This window comes from Rhynchophorus ferrugineus, unplaced genomic scaffold (genome assembly GCF_030347505.1).
Source record: "Rhynchophorus ferrugineus isolate W39M unplaced genomic scaffold, kcgeb_rfMv2 rfM3, whole genome shotgun sequence".
NCBI lineage: Eukaryota > Metazoa > Arthropoda > Insecta > Coleoptera > Curculionidae > Rhynchophorus > Rhynchophorus ferrugineus.
In genome coordinates, this window is record NW_027472582.1 from 57,346,273 (window position 1) to 57,359,699 (window position 13,427).

At 34.3% G+C, this 13,427-nt stretch overlaps 1 protein-coding gene and 1 pseudogene across 2 annotated transcripts in view; both read left to right on the plus strand.

Moving 5' to 3' along the window:
* The window catches only part of ush (Zinc finger protein ush), a 614,796-nt gene that overhangs the window by 139,973 nt on the left and 461,396 nt on the right, over positions 1-13,427 (plus strand). The gene's annotated exons all lie outside the window — the stretch shown is intronic.
* LOC143192324 (thioredoxin reductase 2, mitochondrial pseudogene) lies at positions 11,295-12,959 on the plus strand (annotated as a pseudogene).

The window sequence follows — 13,427 nt, forward strand, 5'->3', positions numbered from 1 at the left end:
CAGAGAGCAGGACGTGACGTGGCCCGCCCCCCGCGTCATATGGGGCCGATGGGGCCGCGGGTCCGATCGCCGCAGTAAAAATATTTGTACAGCAATTACCGGCGCTTATCGCGGCATCGGTATCGTCGGTCTGCGAGTGAGAGAGTGAGAGGGAGAGGGGGCCCGGTGCAGATCGACGCGCCGTCGTTCGATTTCTGGATCGATCCTCCGCTCGATTAGGATAAATATGTCGGCGTGTATTCGCTCGTTATTGAACCATATAAAACTACTAAAAGTATACAACTTTTTAAAAGTTAAAAATATAAAACAATGCTTTTTTAATTATAACACATGGTCTGAAAAGTCCCGGGCCTAACACTGCTACTTCAGTTAGTACTAATAGTATGTAGTCTCCTTCTTAATGGGAAAAATACCGTTCAAGCGAAGTAATGATTTAAACAGTTTTATAAGGACTGCATCAAAAACAACAATAAGACGTCGGTTTGCTGGCTTCAAACGTGGTCGTATAGATACTGATGATGCAGTATATCCTGGAGGTCCAAGTGAGGTGGTAACACCAGAAAACATCAAAGAAATTCACAAGATCATTTTGAATAATCGAAAAGTGAAGTTGCGTGAGTTAGCTAACACCGTAAGGATATCAAAAGAAAGTGTTGGTTTTATATTGCATGAGTATTCGGCTATGAGAAAGCTCTGTTCAAAGTGTGCTCACAATGTGCCAAACCACATGAGTTGAATTTCGAATTGCTCACACATCCACCGTATTCACCATATTTGACTGCCAGCGACTACTGGCTGTTCGCAGACCTTAAAAAAGAACTTTCTTTGTTACGCTCGGGACTTTTCAGCCCATGCATTATCTTACACCAGCTGACCTAACAGACGTTCCTTGAGCCATGAATATTCACTTTGAAAAGGGATAAATAGTTTTTTAAACATAATTAAAAAATATAGTGTTTATTGTAATGCTTTTTATAAATAATTACGTAAATAAATAACATTGACGGATTTCTATCTTTTAAATGGAGATATTCACGATGAAACACTTTCTTTCCTGATGATGTCCAATACACAACGCCTTTTTATGATTCCAAGTTATTGAGGGTACCCACTCAAAGAAACGTTTTTCTTTTAAATCTGCCACAAAAATATATCTACGATACGCTTTTGAAGGTAATGAACGACGTAACTTGCGGTATTTTTTCTTGGGTAACTAGAAAAACGTTTTTAATATCAATAACATTGTAAAAATAATTACAACTTGCCTCAATCCATTTTTTGTGTTGAATAAGTAAGTTAAATATTAACAGACACAGACATTCAGCCTGGATGCTTTGGTTTCATTATGAGGGAGCACAAAGATAGATACTTTAATATATCTTATTTAAATTGACAGCACTAGAGATATATGAAAAATCGAAATAAACGCTGTAAAAATTTTGAATATATTTGCCAGGAAATGATGCTATGTTTTCAATTAGATTGCAGCTTTTTTATATATTCATATTAAATTAGTTTTTATTTATATACATTATATATATTTATTATATTCTTATATTTTATCTTTTTGATATTTTATAATATTTGTATTTATATAAAATTTTATTTTAATAAATTGTTTTGAAAAATTACAAATTTGGATTTTATTTCAAATTTAAATGGTCGGTAGAATGTGACTTCAGAAATTAGTCACGTGATACGTATGAAACCCTCGACCAATGAAATGCTTTCCTAATAAAATATTTTCTTTACAGGTGCCTGTAATAGTAATTTAAACTAACCAATGAAAGCAGGAAAATGACGTTCTTAGCGCCTTTCTGCTGAGACCATGCAAAACAATTCTTAAAATATTTTTATTAAGTTAATACTCTATATATTACTCTATAGTGAATCCAAGATGACAACATTTCATCTGTATTGTACGTCAAATTGTTAAGTATCAGTCATCGTCATATGAAATAAATGGAGCCACGTTGGCGTCGTACTACCACTGTAGTTACAAAATGCATTGGTTGCCAAAAAAAAATCACAACAAATGAAATAATTTGAAATGTTGCAATTCGTGCCATAGAAGAAAAATATACGAAATATTTCCTGGGAGTAACAGGAGAGTTTTTGCGAACAAGGGCAGTGATCAACCAAAAACGTTTTCCTAAACGATAAAAGCAAAAAGCTTAAAATCACTGAAAGCTTTTCAAGAATAAAAAGATATCCATACAATAAAGCACAAGTTTGCGCACTTCAGGGTCTGTAGAAAGATTGTTTTCTTGAGCAGGTTTTATTCACCCAAGAAGTGACTAGTTCTTTGCTAGTGCATTTTAAAATCTAGTCTACATTAAAGGATATTCCTCTTTTACTGAAAAGGTTAGGCTGTATTAGTTCAGTTCTATTTACATAACCTAATACCAGACAGATTTTGTAATTTTTTTTATTTTATATTTTACATTTCATATACACGACGATGATTTTATAATTCCGAAATGAGTACATGCGAGATAATATAGTAATAATAAAATGTATTGTGTAATTTGTATTTTAGTTAAAGCAAAACGTCTAATTTCCCAAACTCTGGATTACCAGACATAGGAGTAAAATCTTCCTTAAGAGCGATACATGTGTGTCAGTTGCAGCAAGTTTCAGCTCCAGTGAGACAATTTCTGATGAATGGCGTGAAAAAGTATAATATTTAATGCCATATTTTTAACACTGTGTTTCTCTCAATCGCTGAACCTCTGAAACTGAGATGGCAGGACAGATAATTTTTTTATAGCATCTTCATTAGATACACTCAGTACAATCTTAAATCTTAAATTATAATAACTTATATGATAACTACTACTATAATAACTTATAGCTATAGTTTACACTAAAGGTATACACTTTATATAAGTTCGTATGGTTTGGTTCACTTCAATCTCCTGACATCCTGCGCGCTGTCCAGCAGTTGTATTGCTTCCACGTTAGTATGATTTAGTAGTCTTTCGTGTTTCAAGGCGAAATCTTGGATAACTTCGCAAATTCATTTGATTTCCAGATCATTGTGCAGTTTTTCGTTGGTTACGTAGCGATAAGCATTGGTAATCAGTCGAAGAACTTTGTTTTGACATCGTTGTATGACTAGTTGATTTGAATTTTTAGTGCAACCCCATATTTGCACGCCCCAGGTCCAAATTGGCTTTATAATTGTCCTATAGATCAACATCTTTGATTTTAGAGCAAGTTGAGAGTACCTTCCGACTAACCAGTATAGTTGTTTTATTTTGGTTCTAATGTGTTTCGTTTCTTTTTTCTTCTGTTTCTGTTTTTCTTCTGTTTTCTGTTTTCTGTCTAACATGTTTCCAATTTAATCAACCGTCAAGATGGATTCCAAGGTATTTAGCTGATTCTACTTGGGGAATCGGGCATCCATTGAGTGATATAATTAAGTTCTTATTATTTCGCCGCAATGTAAAATTAACGTGAACAGATTGGAGCTATTAATTTGAATTTTCCAATCTTTCGTCCATTTGTAGATTTTGTTGACTGCCACTTGTACTTTTTCTATTGCCGTCGGCAGAGATATGTTGTTTAAGATAAATAAATGACGTCACTATTTAATAAAAAACTATCTGGTTTGCGTGTTATTGTACGTAATTTTTTGTTTCAAGAAAAGTTGGTTGACCAGGAATAATATGTTACTACTGCAAACCTCAAAAAGTTCGCTTTCGAATAGACACTATAATATTTTCAGTTTATAATGGACGATTAATTTTATTTAATTTAATGCCGTCAAATTATCGTCAACTGGCGATGACAGCTTGACACAATAGCCCGTCGCATCGGGCGCTTCCTTTATTTACTCTAACCGTGTCGTAATTTCTATCGTCAGCCACGGTCCAACTGACAGAGAATGCCGCCTCCAAACTGTCCGAACTAATAGGCGGTTAAAAGGGCCTCCCCCGGGTTTATAAGCGTTTAGGACCTTCGTATCCGGAGTGGCCCTTCGCCACAGGTGTGTCGATTCGGAACCGTCCGCCGAAACAATGGCCCATTACTGCCGGGCGAGTTTTGGTGCTACAAATTGCTACCTGTTGGGCTTTCAGTCCGCTCACGGAACAGTGGGTGCGGGGGAACACCCGGTCGAATTACTTGAATTGTCGTTTTAATTACCGGCTTTTAATATTTCTTGTAATGTAGTCGCACGTGTGACTATCGTAATTTATGTGTAGCGTCAAGAGAAATCCACACGTGTAGCGCTAAGTTCACATGACCGAAAGATGTTTTTATTTCAATTATCTTTTAATGCATATTAGCCGTATTAGGCAATAAAGTAGTTTCGCTGGTGAGAAAACAACCAAAAAATTTCGAAATGTTATGGATGGGTTTCTTATAAAATTTGATGTATAAAATCTACAAATGAATCTTTTTTTTAAGATTTACAAATTCTACTAACGCTATTAAATAGCATCGGACCATTAAGGATTATTACTTTAATCATATAATAAATTCGAGGATTTGATGTTTTAAATTAGAGACAAATACAGTTGAAGAATATCAATTGCTATATGAAGCATATAGAGAATGTACCACTTAATATATATAACAGTACAGGTGATTACTTGTGCACATTTTGAAGGCGTTTTAATGACATATCACCCATCGTCTTCTTCACATATAACTTTTTTCAACTTCACTTCTTCTCGACTAAAATCACTTGTTTTTGTTAATGTCTGACCAACCTGTTAACGGTCAACATATTTAATAAAATATAAAAAATAAAATTTAATTTAAAAAAATTTAAAAAATATATAAATTACAAATTATATATTAATAAAAAACCTTAAAATGTATCTGAACTGTATATATTAGGAGTTTGTATGTATTCTGATCATGTTTTCATTTTCATAAAGGTAATTATGGAATAAAATTTCGTCTGGAGTTCCCCGGGGTAGTGTCTCGGGACCATTCTTGTATCTGCTCCACATTGCTGATATCCCAAGAAAACAAAGTCATTGCAAACAATTTTTGTTGTTGCGAGATCACCGATTCCTCAAATAGAATTATCTAAATATCTCGGCATCCCTCTTGATTAATAGATGGTTAAATTGGAAATATCATATTAGATAAAAACCGAGGAGATCAGACTTAAATGTTCTGTTAAAACTATTCTCGTTAGTCGGAAGATACTCTCAACTTGATCTAAAGTCAAAGAGATTGATTTATAAATCAATCATAAAGCTAGTTTGGGTCTATGCGATGCAAATGGATTTACGACGTTATCCAAGGTTTCACCTAAAAGCATGAAGTAGGACTACGAAATTACAGCAACGTGGAAGCAATATAGCTACTGGATAGCACACAGGAAATCATTCTACGATCTGAGGAATTAGTTATCAGAAAATTTTATTTTCGACTTGCAAATAATGAAATCTTCTATTGGAACGGTTGGAATGGGTATTTGAACAGTTATGTTATCTTGTTTAGTAGCTGAGTTTCATTCACATTGATATTTTGAGTTTTCATGAATAGTTGCAAACCCAAAAACTGAAAAAGTTGATTGTAATATAGAACAGCTAATAAATGGTACAATTGGAACCCTACGCAAGAATTACATTATCAACAAATCGATACTAATATCTCGGGCAAGATATATCTTAAAGGCTCAGAGAATTCACAAGTCATTATTATAAAATTAGTATATTCAGAATTATCACTGTTTGCTTCGGAGTTCGGTACAGATGCAACTTTAGACTTTGGTTATTCCCAAATTATACTGGTCAAGTAGTGACTGTTATTAGTGTTTGATATTCATTGGGCTGTTGCTGCTTAAATTGGATGATTTTGCTGTCATTTATTTATGGATTCACTAGCGACCCGCCCCGGCTTCGCACGGGTGCAATGCTGATACTAAATTAAATACAATACAGAAAAAATATGAACGTTGTATATAAAAACATAGCGGCCCGCTCCGACTTTGCACGGGCATAAAATATATATGCCTATGTCACTCAACGAAAACATGATTAAAATCGATCCAGTATTTTTGGTTCATTCATTACTGCCCTTGGCCTGCACGCATTCAATTTGGAGTAAAACAATTCCTCTTCCCCTATACTTACTATGAAGATTTCCTGCTATCTATGGAATATCTAAATTCATACAATTTTTATTACATTACACATTTTTAAACGCAAATTTTAAATTTGTAATATCTCCGAAAATATTTGTTTAATTTACATGCTGTAAGGAACCATATTGATCTATATTAATTGCACACTGTATTTAAGGTACTTAATTCGATAAGGATTAATGCCGTATTGCTTAAAATAGCTTCGTAAATAAGCCATTTTCTCACGTAAAAAGTAAACAATAAAAATGGTTAACGTGGGTTATCCCTAAAAGATAAACATATACCATCGCGGACTTTTTTGTAGACCTTTTTATGGTGTACAATACTGTAGTACATTAATTTGATCTAACTCGTAGGATTAGGCAGCGTTTTTGCTAATTGCTAAATAAGCCTAAAAAAATAGGTTAATTTACGACATCACGTTAGAAACCTCTACAATTAGCAATGTTGCCTTAGTATATTATGCATGTATTATACATATAAACCTTCCTCTTGAATCACTCTATCTATTGAAGAAAACCGCATCAAAATCCGTTGCGTAGTTTTAAAGGTTTAAGCGCACATAGGGATATAGGGACAGAAAAGGCGACTTTGTTTTATACTATGTAGTGAAGAAGATAGTTTCATGCTTTCCAGCTCGACTTCCCAAATGAAAATTATATTAGAATGCTTAAGAATTAAGTTGAAATTAATAGTAACACAATTATACAATTTGTACAGTTTCGTGTTGTTATTTTGTTTCAATCTTCTGGTTTCCTGCATGTGATTTATTTTAATAAAAGTAAATGTAAATCTTTTATCAGTTCTTGATTGGCTATGTAATAATAAGCATTAGCAATTAATTTGATTATATATCTTTTATTTTCCTTTTATATTATTTTTGTTATTATAATGGCTTTATTATTGCCTGATAAATCATACTTTTTGTTCTTAGGTAAGTGAGGAAGTACTATATAGTATAGTTGTGTAATTTCGAGTCTGACCTGTTGATTAACAACCGATCAAACACCTGTTAGTTTCAGTACCCTTTTTAATAACTGTTATTCTATTCATATGGACGATATGTGATCTTAATAAGACAGTGTTAGAAGTCATCTAGCTTGAGAAATAATTTAATTAATTTCCTGATCTTGTATTCTATTACATATTTCGTGATTTTGTATTAAAAAAAATATTTACTGGTCCTGTATTTTCAGATCTTGCGTAAATTTTGTGACACCCTATATATTAACTTTGAATACAAGTTGTAATATGATGCCACTTGCAGCGAGCTTCTACTACATCAATTGTTTAGCATATCCACTATTTATCCCATAAATTAACTTTGGATTTAAATTGTAAACATTTAATTCGGATACATTCCGATCGTTATCGTAACCTACGGACATTTTTTAATTTCACATTAGCCGACCAGGCTTGGCTAAGGTGGAATTTCCTGTATCACTCATCACCTAATTTATTTATATCTCTAGTTAACCGTTATCCGACTAAAATCTACATGATGGAGACAAATTAGTATCGTTATTTGTTGCATGCGAAAGCTTCTCCACGAAGAATATCGAACTTATAACGATCTCGACCCCCACACAAACATTCGGTAACGCAATGCCTTCTGAAAAACATTAAAAGACAGTGAAACGCCTTAAAATTAACCTTAAAAATAATGGTGGTAGTTTAATAAATCTGTAGTTTTATTAGTTTTAATCCTCCATAAAGACACACTTGAGTGTGTTTTTGTGGCATCTTGCTATGTTTTGAAATTTTTCAAATTAAATGTATCATAAAAATTTTAGTTATGTGATTACCTGTGTGTTATCTAGTAAATGTATTTCTTCTATATTGGTGACATTGGTAACCATCTTTTCGTGTCATGGTACAATTCTTTGTTAGTTACATATGCATAAATGTCATACTTAATCAAAATATGGTTAGATATCTAGGAATATAGCAGTGTAGTATTTCTTGTCTTCAAGTGGTTTGTCAATAACTTGAGTGGTGATTAAAATGTGGAAATAAGTGGTATTGGTATTCCTGTATTAAACATTGACAAGCCATGGGTACCGAAATTGTTTTGTATCGCCTGCTGGACTCAGTAGGAATAGAAGTGGTTACTTGGTGAAAATATATACTTTTCATTTTCTGTGCCAACTTTACGGAGGGAACACAAAAATCATGTAGAGGATTGCCACTTTTGATCGATTAATGTCGTCGGTGTAAATGCAAAAAATAGCATAATATAAATGCTCTATCAGTGCCTAAGCCAGTTCCATGTAGGGATCGTGATCCATTACCAATTTGTTTAGGTACATGTGTAGAATACCTTAAGAACTTCGTCTTCACCACTGGCTAGCCATAAAATAAGGAGTTTTTGTTGATATACGAAAATTAATGACCGACATAAGGTTTCCAAAAAGTTTAATTCCCGATGAAGCAGCAGCATGGGCATTGGTTCAAAATCTCGTTCATAACATTCTAGGTGACTTCAAACCACTAGATGTAGCATGTAGCACGTACTCGACTATTTGTTGCAAAATGTTCACAAGATTGGAGCTGGAATTTCTCTCAACATAAATTTTCTGCATTCACATCTTGATTTTTCCCACCAAAATTGGGTGACACGAGAACGAGCAAGGAGAACAAATAGATTCCAAGGAGTATAAAACACTCAGCTCAACCTCTGTTCATTTAGTCCATTCATAAATATTTGTTAATTGTCAAAAATAGTAAAATAATAAATTTATTGAATATCTTGAAAACTATACAAACTATCAATTTTAAGCATGTTGCTAGTTTGGGTTACATGCTGGTTGGCTCCCAAATTTACTTTATGAACAGTTTTTGGTTGCTCAGGTCCAAAACCGCGTATATTTGTGTTATATTGTCAATGAGTGAACCGTCATTTGGAGAAAATAATATCTTAAAGTTTATTCCCACCAAGTTTTATTTATAAATTCGTCACATAATTTATTTATATTTCTAGTTAACCGCCATCTGATTAAAATATACATGATAGAGACCAATTAGTATCGTTATTTGTTGTATGCAAGAACTTTTTGACCGAGAATATTTATACCGATTTCGACCCCATTCAAAAATCCGGCAACGCCAAATCCCTTCTGAAATACATTAAAAGCCTCCGATTGATACGTACATTTACTTTAATAAATGACGCAATTGGTCGTCTTTCCGATCGACAGTCGACCAAGGAACGATTAGTGTGGCCTAATGAAACGTCGTCCGCGAGCGTGTCTTCGTATTTTACGATTCGCCACTTTCTATGGGCCTTTCATCTCGACGGTCGCTGCCGCCGCAATTGCGAAAAGATCCGTTTTAAGACGATCGAAACTGACCTTTTCTCTTCGTTGTCGTCGTCTTTTATTTCCACGTCCAGTTGGGGAAAATATCTCGGCAACGAGACAAAGGCTCGAGTAAGACCAGTGGTACTTTAACGTGAATAGGTTGCTTAATTACTATTTGAACTACTAAAGTTTCTAGTTCTAAATCCGTAACTTAAAAATATCGTTGTTTTCAATATAAAATAGACTCATTGATATACAGTGTAAGTTATGAAATGTGAAAGGGGTTTAAGACACAATAGCTATTAATCTATTAGACCTATTCATTAATATTAAATGATTTACTACAGATGATGTTACTATGTATTAAATAGCATCGGGTATATTTGTAACCAATTTCATGTTGAAGCCATACTTCACTTTTCTATATGTGTCATTTCGTCGAGGTGTAAACAAAATATTTTATCGTGTGTTGAGAATGCCTGAACTTGTGACGAGTAAATTGCATTTGTGGGAAGTTTTACTTGGTACTGTTTTTGTTTTATGTCCTGGTATTGTTTTACTTCAGGTTGAAGAAAGGCGGCTGAAGGTCATCGGATGCTTTGTGAAGCGTATCATGCTCCATCGCAAGAAGAATATACAGAATTGTTGAGAGTAATTTAAGGAACCATTTTCAATCCCTTGAAGAACATGGGAATGATGCAAAAGCTTGAATATTTTGTGCCGTATGAATTGAAGCCAATACATTGATATTAAAAGGCGTTTGGTTATATGTGAAATGCTGCTTTTTGCATCGTATTGTTATTGTTGATGAAATGTGGATTCATTGCGATAATCCAAAATTAAAAAAAGCATGGGGACCACCTGGTGATGCATGAATATCAACGGCAAAATCTAATGTTATTTATTTGGTGGGATAAGCTTGCTGTGGCATACTGTGAGTTATTAAAACCTAATAAAACCACCAATGGGGATCGCTCTCGACTATAACGAATGTGTTGGAGCTGAGCGCTACGCGAAAAACGGTATGAGTACCAACAAAGACACAACAGTGTTATTCTTCAGCATGACAACGCTCGACCACATGTTGCAAAACCGGTGAAAAACATACTTGGAAACATTTCAATGGGAAGTCGTGTCACATACTCGAGGCTTTGTTCCTTCTGATTACTATTTGATTCCATACATGAGTCGTGACCTGTTTGAGCAGCTCTTCACTTCTTATGAAGATGGAGGTCATACAAAAAACCACACCCGTCAAAACAAAAGGTCAAAGTGTCAAAGGTCACACCCAAAAAATTGGTCGATTTGTGGAGAACCTCAATATATATATATATATATATATATATATATATATATATATATATATATATATATATATGTATATATATATATATATATATATATATATATATATATATATATATATATATGCGTATGGCCGGGATTCCTTGAATAGACAGTCCGTCGCCTGTACCTTCTGCCAGTTTGCCCTTAGTGATCTTCGAAATGACAGTTTCTACTGTTTGTTTGAACCTATGATTTTAGAAGTTGTTGTGACTCCAAGTTCCAGTAGTCTATTGATGAGAAATTGATATATGAACTATTGCAATCAGCTTTTGGCAATTATAGCCTATCTTATAGCAGTGCAGTATTCCTATATATATATATATATATATATATATATATATATATATATATATATATATATATATATATATATCCTCCTGTATATATGTATATATATCCTCCTTAATTATATTTTAATCTATATAATCTTCCTTCATTCCTTCCTATTATGATCTATTTAAATAAAAATTGTAATTTATAAATTATGTTTAATATAATGAATATTATATTTGAACAAATTTCATTTGACATTGACAAACAAATATTGACGTTTTCATTGTATAAATGTGATTTTGTCTTTAAAATGTCATGTTATTTTCGACGATACAGAAGTTACTAAACTTGAACCTTCATGGCGGCTCCTGGTTTAAACTTGTTCAGCAACGTCACTTGACAACCCAATATGACTTTGTAGTCATCGGTGGAAGCCCAGGCGGTTTGGCTGCGGCCAAAGAAGCCAGTTCTTTGGGTGCCAAAGTAGCTCTTCTAGATTATAAACCTCCGGCACCCATTGATATCGAAAGGGGCGTCGGTGGTGTCAACATCACTGCTAATTTCGTTTCGAAAAATTTGATGCATCAAGCTGCATTGCTTAGAGACTCCCTGAACGACGCAAAGTGGTATGGATGGAAACTAGGAGACCGTATCGATCATAGCTGGGAATGTTTACGACATGCCATTCAGAATCATATTCAGTCACAAGAGAAAATTTCACAGCTGGAGTTAGTTAATAAGCAGGTCGAGTACATTAACGGTATGGCGACGTTCAAAAATCCCTCTACACTCCATTTTGTTACGTATCGAGACGAACATGACATAACGGCCAGATATTTCCTCATTGCGGTGGGTACGAAGCCTCTATATGTTGATATTTTTGGTGCCTCGGAGTACGGCATCACTAGCGATGAAATTTTCAGTCTCTTAAGACCACCAGGGAGGACGATGGTTATTGGAGCAGGACACACCGGCATGGAATGTGCTGGTGTTTTGAATGGTTTGGGCTACGAGACAACTGTAATGGTTAAGTCAATAGCATTGAGGAATTTCGATCAACAGATGGCTGGGATTGTCAGAAGCGAAATGCAGAATCAAGGGGTACAGTTCTTAGATAAATGTATACCGAAAAATATTAAGAAGTCTTCAAACGGTAGATACGTAGTATCCTGGACAAATATCGCTAATGAAGTGTTTAAAAAGGAATACGATACTGTCGTCAGTGCGGTAGGTAGACGCGCTGTGACTAAAGAACTTCGCATAGATAAAGCTGGAGTAGTTACCAGCGATAGTAGAGGAAGAATTTCTACTGTTAATGAACAAACTAATGTGCCTCATATTTTTGCTGTCGGGGACATTTTGTACAATAAGCCCGCCGTCACTCCAGTGGCCACTTTGGCTGGAACATTACTGGCTAGACGTCTCTTTGGGAGTAGCGATATACAAATGGATTATGAAAATGTGCCCACGATTCTTTTAACACCTCTAGAGTACGGATTTATCGGACTAACCGAAGAAAAAGCCCTGTCACTATACGATGAAAATAAGATCGAAATTTATCATTCTTACTATAAACCCACCGAGTTCTTCATCCCGAAGAGATCAATTAATAATTGTTATCTAAAGGTGATAGCCTTAAGAGAGGACGATCAACAGGTATTGGGAATGCATTATATAGGCCCGAAAGCCGGAGAAATTTTGCAGGGTTTCTCAACGGCTATCAAGTGCAATCTAACGATCAAGACCCTGATGGATACAGTCGGTATTCATCCGACTTTAGCGGAGGAATTTACACGTTTGAACGTCACGAAAAGGTCAGGCAAGGATCCGAAACCGGCATCTTGTTGCAGTTGATTGTTTCAGTAAAGCCTCTTTCTAATGGTTAATTGTAAACGTGCTAGTTAAATCGCCAATTCTAATAAAAATACTGACTTATAGGTTTTCTTTTTTATTTAATTATTTTGTATTTTATAAAGTGTCGATTATTTATCATGTATTATTTGTTACATCAAATATGATTATTCATAGTATTAAAGTAGTTTTGAGAACAATCGACTGAAATCGACTATTGACTTCAGCAATTGACTATTTTTTACTATCGACTATTTCAGTCGCTATTTTTGGTTCGACTTTTAGTTACTATTTTCGGTTCTACTAGTTCATTCGACTGATTTTTAACGTTCTGGCCTTGTCGTCCTAGCCGAGACCTTGGAAGTAATGCGCAGAATTTATGCTTATATAGATTTATATGTAATATATGTGGTTTTATGTTTTTTTTGTAGTTTGCTTTTGAATAACTATATATTGTAAAATAATATAGTAGCATTTTGGAACGCTAATTTTCGAGGGCAAAAAATTAAATTGTAAATGATAAATAGTAAGATACTTTTGACTGGCAT